This window comes from Bubalus bubalis, chromosome 2 (genome assembly GCF_019923935.1).
Source record: "Bubalus bubalis isolate 160015118507 breed Murrah chromosome 2, NDDB_SH_1, whole genome shotgun sequence".
Lineage (NCBI taxonomy): Eukaryota > Metazoa > Chordata > Mammalia > Artiodactyla > Bovidae > Bubalus > Bubalus bubalis.
In genome coordinates, this window is record NC_059158.1 from 48492973 (window position 1) to 48512657 (window position 19685).

General features: G+C 41.1%; 1 protein-coding gene across 2 annotated transcripts in view; it reads left to right on the forward strand.

The window, feature by feature from the left end:
* The window catches only part of BEND6 (BEN domain containing 6), a 64649-nt gene extending 47136 nt beyond the window's left edge, over positions 1-17513 (forward strand). For both annotated transcript variants that reach the window (XM_044931977.2, XM_006072873.4), the window contains one exon: positions 16273-17513. The gene's annotated coding sequence lies outside the window, so the exon portion shown is untranslated. The remainder of the gene's footprint in view (positions 1-16272) is intronic.
* The last annotated feature ends 2172 nt before the right edge of the window (positions 17514-19685 follow it).

Below are 19685 nucleotides of genomic sequence, written 5' to 3' on the forward strand. Positions count from 1 at the left end.
TTCTTGCTCATTTAACGAGTAGGAACCTAAAGTGACTGCATTTATTCAGGCAAACCATACTCCTCCTCACCGTGCCTTCTAAAGTATTCTTTGGAAAAATCATTGTTCTCCCATTACTGCAGTAAAAGCAGTCGATACTGCAAAACCATGTAGATTTCTATGAATTCCAATATATCCAGGAAACCCAGCAGGCCTACCGGGGCTCTGGTAGACTGTGCCCCCGCTGCAGGACTGAGCTCCAGTGGCCCCCTGCTTGGATTTGAGAAGACAACCATTTCCCAGCCCAGACTCGTCTTTGTAAGAATAAGAGCTAAGTCCATCCTGCCACTTTGAGTCCGCCCCCTCTCACTTCTGTGACTTGTCTGCAGCTCTCACTCTGCCTAGAGCTTCATGTTGCCAATCTTTCTGACCTTTCTCCATTGTTTTGCTTTTTTCTTACAAGAGCTATAGAAATTTTTATCTATGAGGATTACAGAATATTAGACTGTCACCTCTGTAACATTCCTCTGTGGTCAAACAGCCTTCTGAAATGTCCACGGCTGCTGCAGTGTATATAGTCTCTACCATAATATTACATGTGCATGTAACTTCAAGGTGATCTAATACAGCAGTGCTCAATCCAGGTGGGAGGGGTTTTGTCCCCTGCCCCTGAAAGGGGATATGTGAAAATGTCTTGGAGGCCTTTGGGTTAGAGAGGTGCCAGGGATGCTGCTATACATCCAACAATATACAGGACAGCCCCCATAATAAAGAATTACCCAGTCCATCTGTCAGTTCTGCCTAAGTTGAGAAAGTGAAAGTGAAAGTTGCTCAGTTGTGTCTGACTCTTTGCGACCCCATGGACTGTACAGTCCATGGAATTCTCCAGGCCAGAATACTGGAGTGGGTAGCCTTTGCCTTCTCCAGGGGATCTTCCCAATCCAGGGATCAAACCCAGGCCTGCCATCGCAGGCAGATTCTTTCCCAGCTGAGCCACAAAGGAAGCCCAAGAATACTGGAGTGGGTAGCCCATCCCCTCTCCAAGGGATCTTCCCAACCCAGGAATCAAACCAGGGTCTCCTGCACTGCAGGCAGATTCTTTACCAACTGAGCTATGAGGGAAGCTCAAGGCTGAGAAATCCTGACTTAAATGATTTCCTGGTCACTGGTATGGTAGAGTAGGAAGACCCTGAGCATACCTCCTCCCAGGGGCACACCAAGATTAAACCTGTTTGCAGACCATCTATCAATAGGAATGACCTGAAGACTAGCAGAAAAGATCTTCTACAACTAAAGATATGAAGAAGGAACCACAACAAGAAGGGTAGGAGGGGTGGAGACATGGTATAGTCAAGACCCAAGTAAGTAACCAATGAACAGGAGGATAGTCACAATTGCAGAGGTTCTTCCCAGGGAGTGATGGGTCCAAGACCCATATCAAGCTTCCCAGTCGTGGGGGTCCTGGCACCAGGAAGACAAGCCCCCAGAATATCTGCCTTTGAAGGTGCAGCTTGCATTCAGGAGAGCTAGGGGCCTGTAGGAAATAGAGACCCCACTCAAACGGTACGTGCAGAATCTCACACATTGTAAGTCCCAGTTCAGAAGCAACAATCTGAAAGAAGCCTGGGTCAGACTCACTTGCTGCCCTTGGACAGTCTCCTGGACCAGCAAGAGGCAACGGGGACTTCCCTAGAGACAAAGACACTGGTGGCAGCCACTTTTGGGAGCTCATTCTACCGCAAGGACTCTGGTGCTGGCAAGCACCGTTTTGGAGCCCTCTCTCTAGCCTATTAGCTCCGGGACTTACCCACCCACCAGCCGGTCACCACTAGTCTCGGGACCCCTCAGGCTGAATAGGGACCTGGCCCCACCCTCTAGCAGGCTGGCAGAAGCCCTGGTATCACCCAAGGCCAGAACCAGCACTGGGAGCCCTGGTCCCACAGCCAGGAGTGCCAAGACCACATCTCACACCAGTGCGCTGGCACAAGCCTCAGGCCTCACTGGGCCCCACAGGACCTGCCCTGGATCACCCTAAGCCTGCAGCCAGTTCACCAGGATCCTGCCTTGCTCAGTGGCTCAGCATAAATCCCAGGGCTCCGCAGGCCTGGCAGCCAGCTGTGCCAGGATGTGGCCCCTTCCACCAGCAGCCAGTAGCTTCTGCGGGTGGCAGGGCCTGGCAGCCAACTGGACAAGGGAGAGTCCCATATATCAGCATGCCCACAGCATGCCCCACCACAACAGGAGGGCCCACTCAGCCTCCATGGGACACCCTGATAGCATATAAGGGGTGTGCGCTACTGGTACGCACAACATGTCTCCCACATAAGTCCACTTCTCCAAAATTTGGATGGAAATGTAAGCAAGGGAACTTCCATTCCACTGTCAGCCACCTTTTCAACAGAAACCATGCAGGCCAGAAAGGAGTGGCACAGTATAGTCAAAGTGATAAAAAGAGAAACCTAAATCAACATAGTCCACCCATCAAGGCTCTTGTTGACGTTTGAAGGAGAGATAGTTTCCCAGACACGTGCCGCACTCTTTAGTTCCTCTTCACTTTCTGCCATTATATCATTTCCATATCTGAGGTTGTTGATATATCTCCTGGCATCCTTGATTCCAGCTTATAATTCTTCCAGCCTGGCATGTTATATGATGTATACTGCAAAGAAGTTAAATAAGCAGGGTGACAATACACAGCCTTCTCATACTTTTTCCCAATTTTGAACTAGTCCATTGTTCCATGTCCCATTAACTGTTGCTTCTTGACCAGCATACAGGTTTCTCAGGAGGCATATCAGGTGTTCTGGTATTCCCATCTCTTTAAGAATTTTCCAGTTTCTTGTGATCCACACAGTGAAAGGCTTTAGCATAGTCAATGAAGCAAAAATAGATTCCAAATTTCCTGGAATTCCATTGTGACCCAATGAATTCCATTGTGACCCAACGATTCCATTCTGTAATCCAACAAATGTTGAAAATTTGATCTCTAGTTCCTCTGCTTCTTTGAAAACCAACTTGGACATCTAGAAGTTCTTGGTTCACATACTCCTGAAGCCTAACTTGAATGATTTTGAACATAACCTTACTAACATGTAAAATGAATGCACCCTAGTTGGAAAATTCTAAAAAAAGAGCATTGCCCTTTTTTGTGATTGGAACGAAAACTGACCTTTTCTAGTCCTGTGACCACTATTGAGCTTTCCAAATTTGCTGTCATATTGAGGGCAGCATTTTAACAGCATCATCCTTTAGGATTTGAAATAACTGGAGTTCCATCACTTCCACTAGCTTTATTCCTAGTACTGCTTCCTAAGGCCCATTTGACTTCACATTCCAGGATGTCTGGCTCTAGGTGAGTAACCACATCATTGTGGTTATCCAGGTCATTAAGACCTTTTTTTTTTTTCTGGTTGAGCTACAACTTTTCTTAAAAACACGTAAAACCACTCCCACTTGTGAGTTAGTAAATCTACATTATTACGTTTAATTGCAATCTACTGTTTCATGTTATATATCACTATAGTTTATTTTTTGTTTCTGGTTTTTTTTGTTTGTATTTTAGTTTATTTATTTTTTAATTGAAGGATAATTGCTTTGCAGAATTTTGTTGTTTTCTGTCAAACTTCCATGAATAAGCCATAGGTATACAATATATCCCCTCCCTTTTGAACCTCCCTCCCATCTCCCTCCCCATCTCACCCCTTTAGGTTGATACGGAGCCCCTGTTTGTCTTTCCTGAGCCATACAGCAAATTCCCGTTGGCTATCTATTTTACATATGATAATGTAAATTTCCATGCTACTCTCTCCATACATCTCATCCTCTCCTTCCCTCTCCCCATGTCCATAAGTTCATTCTCTATGTCTGTTTCTCCATTGCTGCCCTGCAAATAAATTCTTCGGTACCATTTTTCTAGATTCTGTATATGTGCATTAGCATACGATAATTATCTTTCTCTTTCTGACTCACTTCACTGTGTATAATAGGCTCTAGAGGTTCATCCACTTCACTAGAATCAAATGCGTTCCTTTTTATGGTTCAGTAATATTCCATTGTCAGAGAAGGCAATGGCACCCCACTCCAGTACTCTTGCCTGGCAAATCCCATGGACAGAGAATCCTGGTAGGCTACAGTCCATGGGGTCGCTAGGAGTCGGACACGACTGAGCGACTTCACTTTCACTTTTCACTTTCATGCATTGGAGAAGGAAATGGCAACCCACTCCAGTGTTCTTGCCTGGAGAATCCCAGGGACGGGGGAGCCTGGTGGGCTGCCATCTATGGGGTCGCACAGAGTTGGACACGACTGAAGCGACTTAGCAGCAGCAATATTCCATTGTGTATATGTACCACATCTTCTTTATCCATTCATCTGTGGATGGACATCTAGGTTGCTTCCATGTTCTAGCTATTGTAAATAGTGCTGCAATGAACAATGGGATACATGTTTCTTTTTAAATTTTTGTTTCTTCAGGGTATGTGCTAGGAGAGGGATTGCTGAGTCATATGGTAGTTTTATTCCTAGATTTTTAAGGAATCTCCATACCATCTTCCATAGGGGCTCTATCAATTTACATTCCCACCAACAGTGCAAGAGCATTCCCTTTTGTCCACACCCACTCCAGCATTTATTGTTTGTAGACTTCTAATGATGGCCATTCTGACTGGTATGAGGTGATATCTCATTGTAATTTTTATTAGCATTTCTCTAATAATGAGGGATGTTGAGCATCTTTTCATGTGTTTGTTAGTCATCTGTCTGTCTTCTTTGGAGAAATGTGTGTTTAGGTCTTTTTCCCACTTTTTGATTGGGTTGTTTTTCTCATATTGAGTTGTATGAGCTGCTTGTATATTTTGGAAATTAATCCTTTGTCAGTTGTTTAATCTGCTATTATTTTCTCCCATTCTGAGGGTTGTCTTTTCACCTTGCTTAGAGTTTCCTTTGCTGTGCAAAAGCTTTTACATTTAATCAGGTCCCACTTGTTTACTTTTGTTTTTATTTCCGTTACTCTAGGAGGTGGGTCATAGAGGGTATTGCTTTATGTCCTCGAGTGTTCTGCCTGTTTTCCTCTAAGGCTTTTCTAGTTTCTGGTCTTACATTTAGGTCTTTAATCCATTTAGAGTTTATCTTTGTGTATGGTGTTAGGAAGTGTTCTAATTTCATTCTTTTGCATGTAGCTGTCCAGTTTCCCCAGCACCATTTATTGAAGAGTCTGTCTTTGCCCCATTGTATATTCTTGCCTCCTTTGTCAAAATAAGGTGCCCATAGGTGCATGGGTTTATTTCTGGGCATTCTATCTTGTTCCATTGGTCTGTATTTCTGTTTTTGTTGCCGGTACCCTACTGTGGTGACTGTCGTTTTGTAGTATAATCTGAAGTCAGGAAGGTTGATTCCTCCAGCTCCATTCTTCTTTCTCAAGACTGCTTTAGCTATTCGGGGTCTCTTGTGTTTCCATATGAATTTTGAAGTTTTTTGTTCTAGTTCTGTGAAAACTGCCATTGGTAATTTGATAGGGATTGCCCTGAATCTGTAGATTGTGTTTGGTAATATAGTCATTTTCACAATATTGATTCTTCCTACCCAGGAACATGGAATATCTCTCAATTTGTTTATGTCATCTTTTATTTCTTTCATCAGTGTCTTAAAATTTTCTGTGTTCACTTCTTTTATCTCCTTAGGTAAGTTTATTCCTAGATATTTTATTCTTTTTGTTGCAGTGGTGAATGGGATTGATTCCTTAATTTCTCGTTCTGATTTTTCATTGTCAGTATATAGAAATGCAAGTGATTTCTGTGTATTGATTTTGTATCCTGTGACTTTGCTAAATTCACTGATTAGCTCTAGTAGTTTTCTGATAGTATCTTTATGGTTTTCTGTGTATAGTATCATGTCATCTGCAAACAGTGAGAGCTTTACTTCTTTCCAATCTGAATTCCTTTTATTTCTTTTTGTTCTCTGATTGCTGTAGCTACGACTTCCATAACTATGTTGAATAATAGTGGTGAAACTGAACACCCTTGTCCTGTTCCTGATCTTAGGGAGAATGCTTTCAGTTTTTCACCATTGAGAATAATGTTTCCTGTCACTTCAGTCGTGTCCGACTCTGTGCGACTCCATAGACGGTAGCCCACCAGGCTCCCCCGTCCCTGGGATTTTCCAGGCAAGAACACTGGAGTGGGTTGCCATTTCCTTCTCCAATGCATTAAAGTGAAAAGTGAAAAGTGAAAGTGAAGTCGCTCAGTCGTGTCCGACTCCTAGTGACCCCATGGACTGCAGCCTACCAGGCTCCTCCGCCCATTGGATTTTCCAGGCAAGAGTACTGGAGTGGGTTGCCATTGCCTTCTCCGAAGAACTCCCTAGTTTTTCTTTAAAAACACAAAACTGAAAAGTGCGGGTACCCGGGCGGGTGGAGGAGGAGCCAAGCCAAGAAGCCCCATCTATTTTCGGCGGGAGACTAGGGGCGGCAGAGGCATCAGCACTCCGAAAGCCGAGTTTGGCCATCTATTTTGCTGAGGGTCCAGACACAGCATCCAACCCAGGAAGCTGAGAAGTTGAACCCGCCCCCACAGTCTCTGCGTGGGGGTCAGCCGGCCTCCAGCTTCTATGAAAGGAAGTGCTAGGTGCCTGCCCAGCTAACCTGTCGCACCCTGCTCAGAGGCGAGACCCCCAACCTCCCTTCCTTCCACCATGGCGGCTGGCCGGCTCCTTCCATCCCTAGATCTGAGTGCCACTGGGAAAGTTACCCTCCCAGCACCCTGGGCTGGGAACGTCCGACTCCGCTGCTCTGGATCAGCTCTAGACTAGAGCCGCGCTGGCTATGTTTCCTGTAGGCTTATCATATATGGCCTCTACGATGTTGAGGTTGGTTCCTTCTGTGCCCATTTTTTGAAGAGCTTTCATCATAAATGGGTGCTGAATTTTGTCAAAGGCTTTTTCTGTCTCTATTGAGATTATCATATGGTTTTTATCTTTGTTAATACGGTTTTTCATTTTGTTAATAATGGTGTATCACATTGATTGATTTGTATATATTGAAGAATCCTGCATCCCTGGAATAAACCCAACTTGATCATGGTGTATGAGCTTTTTAATGTATTGTTGAATTCTGTTTGCTAAAATTTTGTTGAGGATTTTTGCATCTATGTTCATAAGTGATATTGGCTTGTAGTTTTCTTTTTTGTGTGTTGTCTTTGTCTGGTTTTGGTATCAGGGTGATTGATGGTGGCTTCATAGAATGAGTTTGGAAGTGTTTCTTCCTCTGCAATTTTTTGAAAGAGTTTTAGAAGAATAGGCATTAGCTCGTCTCTAAATGTTTGATAGAATTCTCCTGTGAAACCATCTGGTCCTGGGCTTTTTTGCAGGGGGGAGATTTTTTATTGCAGCTTCAATTTCAGTGATTGTAATTGGGTTGTTCATAATTTCTACTTCTTCCTGGTTCAGTCTTGGAAGATTGAACGTTTCTAAGAATCTCTCCATTTCTTCCAGGTTATCCATTTTATTGCCATATAGTTGTTCGTAATAGTCTCTTATAAGCCTTTGTATTTCTGCATTGTCTGTTGTAACCTCACCTTTTTCATTTCTAATTATGTTGATTTGATTCTTCTCTCTTTTTTCCTTGATGAGTCTGGCTAAAGTTTTGTCCGCTATGTGTATCTTCTCAAAGAAGCAGCTTTTAGTTTTATTAAGCTTTACTCTTGTTTCTTTCATTTCTTTTTCAGTTATTTCTGCTCTGATTTTTATGATTTCTTTCCTTCTGCTAATTTTGGGAGGTTTTCTCTTCTTTTTCCAGTTGTTTTAGGTGTAAAGTTAGGTTGTATATTCAATGCTTGTTTCTTGAGGTAGGATTGTATTGCTATAAACTTCCTTCTTAGAACAGCTTTTGCTGCATCCCATAGGTTTTGAGTTGTGTTTTCATTGTCATTTGTTTCTAGAAATTTTTTGATTCCCCTTTTGATTTCTTCAGTAACCTGTTGGTTACTTAGAAACATATTATTTAATCTCCATGTGTTTGTGTGTGTGTTTTTTTTTTTTTTTTACAGTTTTTCTGTTGTATTTGATATCTAGCCTCATAGCATTGTGGTCAGAAAAGATACTTGATATGATTTCAGTTTTCTTAAATTTACTGAGGTTTGATTTGTGACTCAAGATGTGGTCTGTCCTGGAGAATGTTCCATGTGCACTTGAGAAGATGTATTCTTCTGCATTTAGATGGAATGTCCTGAAGATACCAATGAGATCCATCTCATCCAATGTTTCAGTTAAGACTTGTGTTTTCTTATTAATGTTTCGATGATCTGTCCATTGGTGTGAGTGGGGTGTTAAAGTCTCCTACTATTATTGGGTTACTGTCAATTTCTCCTTTTATGTCTGTTAGTGTTTGTCTTCAGAGAAGGCAATGGCACCCCACTCCAGTACTCTTGTCTGGAAAATCCCGTGGACGGAGGAGCCTGGAAGGCTGCAGGCCATGGGGTCTCTAAGGGTCGGACATGACTGAGCGACTTCACTTTTACTTTTCACTTTCATGCCTTGGAGAAGGAAACGGCAACCCACTCCAGTGTTCTTGCCTGGAGAATCCCAGGGACGGGGGAGCCTGGTGGGCTGCTGTCTATGGGGTCGCACAGAGTCGGACACGACTGAAGTGACTTAGCAGCAGTGTTTGTCTTAATGTATTGAGGTGCCCTTATGTTGGGTGCATAGATATTTACAGTTGTTATGTCTTCCTCTTGGATTGACCCCTTGATCATTATGTAGTGTCCTTCCTTATCTCTTGTAATATTCTTTATTTTAAAGTCATTTTGTCTGGTATGAAGATTGCTACTCCAGCTCTCTTTTGCTTTCCATGTGCATGGTATATATTTTTCCATCTAGATATCTAGAATATATTTTTCCATCCAGACTTTCACTTTCAATCTATATGTGTCTTTAGGTCTGAAGTGGGTTTCTTGTAGACAGCACATATATGGGTCAAGTTTTTGTATCCATTCAGCCAGTCTGTGTCTTTTGGTTGGAGCATTTAATCCATTTACATTTAAAGTAATTATTGATATATATGTTCCTATTGCCAGTTTCTTAACTGTTTGGGGTTTGATATTGTAGATCTTTTTCTTCTCTTGTATTTCTTGACTCTATAAGTCCCTTTAACATTTGTTGTAAAGCTGATTTGGTGGTACTGAATTCTCTTAACTTTTGCTTCTCTGAAAAGCTTTTGATTTCTCCATCAATTTTGAATGAGGTCCTTGCTGGGTACAGTAATCTTGGTTGTAGATTTTTCCCTTTCAGTACTTAAAATATATCCTGCCATTCACTTCTGGCCTGCAGAGTTTCTGCTGAAAGATCAGCTGTTAAACATATTGGGTTTCCCCTGTATGTTCCTTGTTTCTTTTCCCTTGCTGCTTTTAATATTCTTTACTGTGTTTAGTCTTTGTTAGTTTGATTATTATGTGTCTTGGCTTGTTTCTCCTTGGATTTACCCTGTGTGGGACTCTTTGTGCCTCTTGGACTTGATTGATTATTTCCTTTTCCATGTTGGGGATATTTTCACCTATAATCTCTTAAAAAATTTTCTCATACCTTTTCTTTTTCTCTTCTTCTTCTTGGACCCCTATAATTCAAATGTTGGTGCATTTGACATTGTCCCAGAGGCTTCTGAGACTATCCTCAGTTCTTTTCATTCATTCATACTTTATTTTGTTCTTCAGAAGTTATTTCTACCATTTTATCTTCCAGCTCACTGATTCATTCTTCTGCTTCAGATATTCTTCTATTGATTCCTTCTGCAGTATTTTTAATTTCAGTAATTGTGTTGTTTGTCTCTGTATGTTTATTCTTTAATTCCTCTAGTTCTTTGTTAATTGATTTTTGCATTTTCTCCATTCTGTTTTCAAGGTTTTTAATCATCTTTACTATCATTATTCTGAATTCTTTTTCAGATAGTTTGCTTATTTCCTCTTCATTTATTTTGGCTTCTGTGTTTCTAGTTTTATTCATTTGTGCAGTATTTCTCTGCCATTTCATTACTTTTCTTAAACTTACTGTGTTTGAGGTCTCCTTTTCTCAGGCTTCATGGTTGAATATTTTCTTTCTTTTGGTTTCTGCTCTCCTAATGTTGGTGCAGTGGTTTGTGTAAACTTCATATAGGGTGAGATTTGTGCTTTTTGTTGTTGTTGTTCCTCTGATGGGCAAGGCTGACTGAGGTGGTAATCCTGTCTGCTGATGATTGGGTTTGTATTTTTGTTTTGTTTGTTGTTTGGATGAGGCATCCTGCACAGGGTGCTACTCATGGTTGGGTGATGCTGGGTCTTGTATTCAAATGGTTTCCTTTGTGGGAGTTCTCACTATTTGATAATCCCTAGGATTAGTTCGGAGAAGGCAATGGCACCCCACTCCAGTACTCTTGCCTGGAAAATCCCATGGGCGGAGGAGCCTGGTAGGCTGCAGTCCATGGGGTCGCTAAGAGTGGGACATGACTGAGCGACTTCACTTTCACTTTTCATTTTCATGCATCGGAGCAGGAAATGGCAACCCACTCCAGTGTTCTTACCTGGAGAATCCCAGGGATGGGGGAGCTTGATGGGCTGCCGTCTATGGGGTCACACAGAGTCGGACATGACTGAAGCGACTTAGCAGCAGCAGCAGCAGCAGGATTAGTTCTCTGGTAGTCTGGGGTCTTGGAGTCAGTGCCCCCACTCCAAAGGCTCAGGGCTTGATCTCTGGTCAGGAATGAAGATTCTAGAAGTGGTTTGTTATGGCATTAAGTGAGATTAAAACAAATACCCAAAAATGAGGAACCAAAGATGAACTCCAGACAAATGGCAGTTACAAAATCAGGCAAAATAATTAAAATAATGGAATATACACTTATACATATACACCCATAAGCAAAATGAGAACAGTCCAACAAAAGTAAAGTACAATAGATTGACCTGGCAAACAAAGGAAACCAAAAATTATATCTACCAGGTAAGAACAAAACTAAAGCACAAACTGGAAAACAAAACTAGAGCAAGGTGCCAGTTGAGGATTAAAGCAAAGAAAACAAAACTAGGAAATATGTTGAGAAGAAAGTAAAGGAGAAAAACAAAGAAATAATAGATATTCAAAGTTAAATAGAGGTAGATAAAGAAGATTTATATACATTAAAGATTAATTGCAAGGGGAAAAGAACAGTAGGAAAAAGCAAACAAAGGAATAAATGTAGAAAGAATAATAATAGGTTTAAAAATTAAAATTTAAAAAAAGAAGAGGAAAGAAAAAAGAAGAAGAAAAGGAAAGAAAAAAAATTAAGAAAAACTCCACAGAACTGCAAAGGCCCAATGTAGAAGCAGAGGTTTATAATAATAATAAAAAGTGTGATTGAAAGAAAAAAACTCAAAAGCTTGATTAGCTTTCATAGTGCCAATAAAACTGGCAACTACAACGGAGGAGGGGGGAAAGAGGGAAAAAAAGAAAAAGAAAGAACATCCAAAAGAACCACAGAGCAAGTCAAAACTTAAGAGTAACAAATGTTTTTCTTGAGTTACTGCTGTCAGGGAGTCACAGTCCACCTCACCTCCCTAGGATGGCCTCCAACACTGTGCTGGTCTCTGGACCTGCTGTGGGGGCAGCTCAGATTCTAATCTGGTTCTACTCCTGTATGTTCTTGCCTCCAATGTCCACAGCTATCAGAACTAGTATGTTTTCTTTTGTGGGAGCTCTCAACGTCCTTTTATCTATTCCATAGACACAGGGTCTGCCTCGTTGATTGTGTGGATTTAATCTGCAGCTTGTACAGCTGGTGGGGAGGTTTTGGGTCTTCTTCCTTAGCCACACTGCCCCTGGGTTTCAATTGTGGTTTTATTTCCACCTCTGCATGTGGCTTGGGGGTTTGCGTCCACTGGGGTTTGCTCCTGAGGCTGCCCTGGAGGGCTTGGGTTTGCCTCTGTGAGGGCCAGGTATGGAGGCGGTGCAGCTGCTTGAGTCTCAGGGGTTCTGGCAGCAACAGTACTCAGTAGGGCTGGCGGCTAGGGCAGCAGGAAATACAGTGCTCTAGAAGGGTATGGCAACCAGTACTGGCCAGTATGCTCCAGTATTCTTGCCTGAAGAACCCCCCTGACAGAGAAGCCTGGCAGCCCACAGTCCATACGGTTGCAAAGAGTTGGACACAACTGAAGTGACCCCATGTGCACAGACTTTTCTTTGCCTGTGGCAGCTCTGCCCCAGTGAGGGTTGAATGTGAAGGTGGTGCAGCTACTTGGGTCGCGGGAGCCCTGGTGGCGCCAAGTGTGCAGGGACACGGACTGCCTCAGCCTCAGGAGTTATGGTGCTATCAGTCCTTTTTAGAGCCTCTGGTAGCTGGCAATCAGAAGGCTTCTTTGGCTAGTCTTTCTCCATAGCTCCGCCCATTCAGGCACTTAGAGGGTTCCCTTGCCTGGGGTCCTTCTATGTTGTTCTGAGTGTCAGGCACATAGAGGGGCCCCTCTGCCTGCGGTCCTATTCTGGAGATCAGCATGTCAGGCACTTAAAGGGGCACCCTGGGTGGGGTCTTAACTCTAGTTCGGTGGATCAGGCACTTGATGGGCCAGCCTGTCTGTTGATCAGCTGCCAATGTTCACGCATGGGGAGAGAGAGGCTATGGAGATGGCTCCACCCCCTACGTGTGACTCAGCAGTGTCGCCTTGCTTCCATGGCTGCCTGGCTTTCCTCCACAGGCATTTCCCACCACAAGCTCCTTCCTCACATCCTCTTTGTCCATCTCTCCAGTCGACAGCAGCCCTTGCCCTGGGGTTGCTCCACAATCCCTAAGCTCCAGCTCCTAGCCACTGTGCCTTCAAAGTAAGTGACCTGTGTCCCTGTCCAGGGTATGTATGGCTGCAGCAAGGACTGTCTGATTCTCATTCCATTTAGGCTGATAGAGATCAACTGTTTCACTCTCAGCCTTAAATGTTTTTCCTCTGGCTCAGACAGTTGCCCTGATGTGGGGATCAGACCCCTGCTTCAGTTCCCCCACCCACTGAAGCCAGGTCCAGACCTAATAACACTCCCATTTTCCCCCCTGGTTCCTTCATCCTAACAAGTTTTGCATGGTTCTATATATTCTTTTCCACTGGTCAGGAACTCCTGTCCACTCTCAGCTGGTGGTCTTTATGCACTTCTGTGTGTGAAGGTGTATTCCTGATGTATCCGTGAAGAGAGATGTACTCCGTGTCCACCTCCTCCCCCGCCATCTTGTTCTCCAAGACCTTTTTTGTATAGCTCTGTGTATTCTTGCCACCTCTTTTTAATCTCTCCTGCTTCTATTAGGTCTTTACTATTTCTGCCTATATTGTTCATTTCCTTGCATGAAACAGTCCCTTTATATCTCCAGTTCTCTTAAAGAGATCTCTATTCTTTCCCATTCTACTGTCTTTTATTTCTTTGCACTGTTCATTTAAGAAAGCTTTCTTATGTCTCACTATTCTCTGGAACTCTGCATTCAGTGGGTATGTCTTTCCCTTTCCCTTTCACCTTTCACTTCTCTTCTTTTTTTCACAGACAAAACTCTGTGAGCCTTTGACCTGCTTCATGTTGTACTCCAAAGTCAAACTTGTCTGTTACTCCAGGTATCTCTTGATTTCCTACTTTTGCATTCCAATCCTCAGTGATGAAAAGGGCATCTTTTTTTGATGTTAGTTCTAGAAGGTGTTGTAGGTCTTCATAGAATCAGTCAACTTCACCTTCTTTTGCATTACTATTTGAGGCATAGACTTGGATTACTGTGATGCTGAATCGGTTGCCTTGGAATTGAACCAAGTACATTCTGTCATTTTTGAGATTGAACTTAAGTGCTGCATTTTTTATTCTTTTGTTGGCTATGAGGGCTACTACATTTAGTCCACTGGATTCTTGCCCACAATAGTAGACATAATGGTCATCTGAGTTAAATTCACTCATTCCTGTCCATTTCAGTTCACTGATTCTTAAAATATCAATATTCACTCATGCCGTCTCCTGCTTCATCACATCCAATTTACTTTGATTCATGGACCTAACATTCCAGGTTCCTATGCAATATTGTTCTTTACAGCATCAAACTTTACTTTCACCACCAGACACATCCACAACTGAGTGTCGTTTCCAGTTTGACCCAACCGCTTCACTTCATTCTTTCTGGAGCTATTAGTAATTGACCTCCTCTCTTCCTCTGTAGCATATTCTGATCTAAGAGGCTCATCTTCCAGTGTCATATCTTTTTGCTTTTTCATAATGTTCATGGGGTTCTCACAGCCGGAACACTGAAGTAGTTCTTCTAAAGGGACTTTTGTAAGTGAAAAAGAAAAACCAGAAACTCCATAAAAAAAAACAGAAAACCAGAAAATAGAATTATATTTCTAGAAAAACAAGAAAGGTAAAATTTCACATGGAAAACAACTCACCAGTAAGAGCAAACAGACAGTAAAAGCAGTATACCCACCACTTATAATGCTAGTATGAAAGTTAAAAGACAAAATCATCCATATTGAATAGTTAAGGAGTACACAAAATACAAAGACATAAATATGATGTAAAAAACATGACACGTTCTGGGGAGGAAGTAAAAATGTAGGATTGTTAGAATGTGTTTGAATTTAGGAGATTATCAACTTAAAAAAAATTATCTGTATATATAGGTTGCCATATATAAACCTCAGGCTTCCCAGATGGCTCAGTGGATAAAGAACCTGTCTGCAATGCAGGAGACATGGGATCGATCTTTGGGTTGGGAAGATCCCCTGGAAGAGGGCATGGCAACCCACTCCAGTATTCTTGCCTGGGAAATTCCATCAACAGAAGAGCCTGGCAGGCTACAGTCTGCTGCTGCTGCTGCTAAGTTGCTTCAGTTGTGTCCAACTCTGTGCGACCCCATAGATGGCAGCCCACCAGGCTCCCGTCCCTGGGATTCTCCAGGCAAGAACAATGGAGTGGGTTTCCATTTCCTTCTCCAATGCATGAAAGTGAAAAGTGAAAGTGAAGTCGCTCAGTCGTGTCCGACTCTTCACGACCCCATGGACTGCAGCCTACCAGGCTCCTCCCTCATGGGATTTTCCAGGCAAGAGTACTGGAATGGGGTGCCATTGCCTTCTCCAAGGGTACAGTCTATGGGGTCACAAAGAGCTGGATACGACTGAAGCGACTGAGCACGCTCATATAAACCTTATGATAACTAAAAACACAAATCCATAATACATTCCCCCACAAAAGAGAAAGGGATCCAAACGTAACTCTAAATATAGTCATCAAACCAGAGGGAAGAGAGCAAAAGAAGAGAAAAGAAAGAAAAATGAATAATGAAGTAAACTATAAATGAGACAAAAAGTCACCCTACTGAATGAAAGAAGATATTTGTAAATGATATACTCCATAGGAGTTAATATCCAAAATACAGAGAACTCATACAATGAACATAAAAAAAAAAAAAACCAGCCCCATTTAAAAATGTATAGAGGACCTGAATAGACATTTTTCCAAGAAGACATACAGATGGCTAAAAGGCACATCAAAAGATGCTCAGCATCACTAATCATCAGGGAAATGCAAATCAAAACCACAATGAGATATCATCTCACACCTGTCAGAATGGCTATTATTAAAAATATAGGAAATAACAAGTGTTGGCAAGGATGTGGACAAAAGAGAACCCTCATGTACTGTTGGTGGACTGATAAATTGGTACACCCTCTGTGGAAAACAGTATGGAGGTTCCTCAAAAAATAAAAAATAAAACTACCATATGAGACAGCAATTATACTTCTGGGTATTTTCCCAAAAAAAAAAAACAAAAAAAAAAAAAACAGTAATTAGAAAAGATAAATGTACCCCTGTGTTCATAGAAGCATTATTTACAGTAGCCAAGATTGGAAGAAGCCTAAATGTTCCTGACAGATGAATGGACAAAGAAGATGTGAGATATTTATATATATACATATATATAATCTCATATATCTATGAAAGAGGTAAGGTAGGTTTAGGAAATTTCCTAATATTTAAACACTCAGCGAGTATTACTGAAGAGTGACAAACAGAACTGTAGATAATTTTTTAACCTGGGTATGTGGGGATTGTTAATTTTCCTTTGTGTGTTCAAGTTTTCTTTAAAGTCATTTGAGATTAAAAATATATTAAATATTTTAGTTGTTACCTATGCAGGAATTCTTCAGAGTAGATCATAAAATAATTCCTTTGCCACTGAGCTATCAGGGAAGCTTATTAAAAAAAAAAAAAAAAAAAACTGTTAAAAATACTATAAGAAGTCTCACATAAATATGTTTGTTTTGTTTTTTTTTTACTTGCTTCTTATAGGTATCCTCGGTTCCTGAAACAAGAGCACCTTCAGTTGTAAGTCTGATACCGGCTCTTGCTGGAGACTCTGCGGCCTCCCTGGCAGTGAGCACAGGGACAGGCACAAGCACAGGCCGAGAGGCACCTGGGACACCGCTGGCCGTCCTACTGGAGCACAAGCTCACGAAGAAGCTGCATGTGGACGCCACCCTCAGCACCAGTGATGCATCAAACCAGAGAGTTTCTAGCAGGCCCACGAGCATGCAGTATAGTTTCTTGGAAATATGCACTTTCCTGCCCCAAAGTGTTTCCCTGTACAGCTAACCCAACAGGATAATCTGAGCTCTTATAACAACAAAAACTTTAACCCCTAAGAGTCATCGTTGTCCTGATCAGTCCCTGTTGCATTTATTATTACCAGTGACTCTCCATTTTAGCTTTTGGATCTTCAGTATAAGCACATGTTTGGAAAAGTAAATGGTGAAAAAATCAATGTTCACAAACATGAGAGCAACAAAATCAGCCTAAAATCTGATCATTATACCTAATGAACCACTAGTATTTTAGCAATAAGATTACATAAAATTTATAAAATAAGAATCTGAGAAAATAAGAACAGGAAGACCTTTCCTTTTAATATAAACCTATTCCACTGTACTTCTGAAAAAGAAATAAATCCAAGTTTTTGATTGTTATAACATGCATCAACTTTTTAAAAAAATCTTTTTTATGTTTGTCTGTTTACATGCTTCTTTTTAATGCCTAAAGTATATTAAATGCACGTGTGTAATATAAAGCATCAATATCTAAAACATTGTATATAAGATAAAAGCCTTTGTTTTTTGTTGGTTATACTGCTACATTGCTTAGTTTTAACTAATTTGTTTTCATAGTTTCAGAGGAGAAAATAATTGAAAACAAAAATGAGCTTAGTAATTAGCCACACACATGAATACCATTTTGTAAATGAATGAAAGATAAAATATTCTTTATCAATAGACTTCTCATTTGACATCAGGTTGTCACAAGTGACAATTGTGCAGTGTCAAGCCATGCTTCTTCAGCACAAAAGGCCATGCTCAGACTTGGAGAGGAGGATCCATAAGATTGTTACAAAGTCCAATACTGTGGACCTGGGAACATTCCATAAGGGTTGCTTGACAACAATGTGATTATACAAAATAAATTCTTAAGGAAATAACTTAGGTTGACATTTGCTACTTTTAACTAAATATGAATAAATTTCATTGAAAATACAAAAACCATTTGTTTGTTTCTTATTAATGTGAAAAATCCAGGGAGAAAATAATTTTCTAGGCTGATAGTTTTTTTTACATAACATAGGGTTGCTTGTATTAGTATCTTTTCAAATCAAAGTTCTGTCTGGATGTATGCCCAGAAGTGGAATTGCTGGATCCGATGGTAACTCTAATTTTAGTTTTTTGAGGAATCTCAATACTGTTCTCCTTAGTGGCTGCACGAATTTACATTTCCATCAACAGTGTAGGAGGGTTCCCTTTTCTTCACACCCTCTTCAGCATTTATTATTTGTAGACTTTTTAAAAAGATTTAAAAAAAACTGAAAAGCTTCATATAGTTAATGATAGTATATGCTTGTCAAATAAGAGCTGAGGTGAATTTTTTTCCAAATTCAATATCTGCGATGTCATTGTTTGCTCTCTGGGTTTCAAGTGTGTGGTCACCTGATAGACCATCCACTGGAAGTGTATGTGCATGTTCATTCTTTGGACCCTGGTCACTGTGAGGTGGAGCCTGGCAAGGGCTAATCGTCCTGGGGGTCAATAACAAATATCAGTGCTCCTGTTAACCTTGTCATAGCCAAATAGAGGGTCAAAAAGTCAACATGTGGCAGGAAGTTCCAAATGTGAAAATTAACAAAGCAGTTGAAAGCTACAGCTAACATTATATTTCGTGATGGAAGACAGAATGCTTTCCCTCTAAAGGAAGAACAAATCAAGAATCTTTATTCTCACTACATATAGTCAAGATTGTGTTGGAGCTTCTAACTAGTACAGTAAGCCAAGGAAAGAAATAAAAGTCATTCAGATTAGAAAAGAAGCAGAAAGATTGTCTTTATCCACAGACAAAAAGTTTATCTATGCAGATGATCAAATGGAGTGTCCAAAAAGAACTAAAAAGTAGAAAAACTAAAAAGTGAGTTCAGCAAAGATGCAAGGTACAAGATCAATTTACAGAAGTCAATTGTATTTCAGCTGTCAGGTCAGCAAGATGGCAGAATAGAAGTTTGCTATCATCATTTTCTGATAAAACGTGGTCCACTGGAGAGGGAATAGCAAACCACTTCAGTATTCTTGCCTTGACAACCCCATGAACAGTATGAAAACACAAAAAGATAGGACATCTAAAGATGAACTCCCCAGGTCAGTAGGTGCCCAATAAGCTACCAGAGATCAGGGGAGAAATAACTTCAGAAACAATGAAGAGACAGAGCCAAAGCAAAAACAACACCCAGTTGTGGATGTCAATGGTGATGAACGTAAAGTCTGATGCTGTAAAGAACAATATTGCATAGGAACCTGGAATGTTAGGTCCATGAATCAAGGCAAATTGGAAGTGGTCAAACAGGAGATGGTAAGAGTGAACATTGACATTTTAGGAATCAGTGAACTAAAATGGATTGGAATGGGTGAACTTAACTCAGATGACCATTATATCCACTACTGTGGGCAAGAATCCCTTAGAAGAATGGACTAGTCATCATAGTCAACAAAAGAGTCAGAAATGCAGTACTTGGATGCAATCTCAAAATGACAGAATGACCAGTCAGAATGGCTGCGATCCAAAAGTCTACAAGTAATAAATGCTGGAGAGGGTGTGGAGAAAAGGGAACCCTCTTACACTGTTGGTGGGAATGCAAACTAGTACAGCCACTATGGAGAACAGTGTGGAGATTGCTTAAAAAACTGGAAATAGAACTGCCTTATGATCCAGCAATCCCACTGCTGGGCATACACACTGAGGAAACCAGAAGGGAAAGAGACACGTGTACCCCAATGTTCATCACAGCACTGTTTATAATAGCCAGGACATGGAAGCAACCTAGATGTCCATCAGCAGATGAATGGATAAGAAAGCTTTGGTACATATACACAATGGAGTATTACTCAGCCATTAAAAAGAATACATTTGAATCAGTTCTAATGAGGTGGATGAAACTGGAGCCTATTATACAGAGTGAAGTAAGCCAGAAAGAAAAACACCAATACAGTATATGAATGCATATATATGGAATTTAGAAAGATGGTAACAATAACCCTGTGTATGAGACAGCAAAAGAGACACTGAAGTATAGAACAGTCTTATGGACTCTGTGGGAGAGGGAGAAGATGGGATGATTTGGGAGAATGGCATTGAAACATGTAAAATATCATGTATGAAATGAGTTGTCAGTC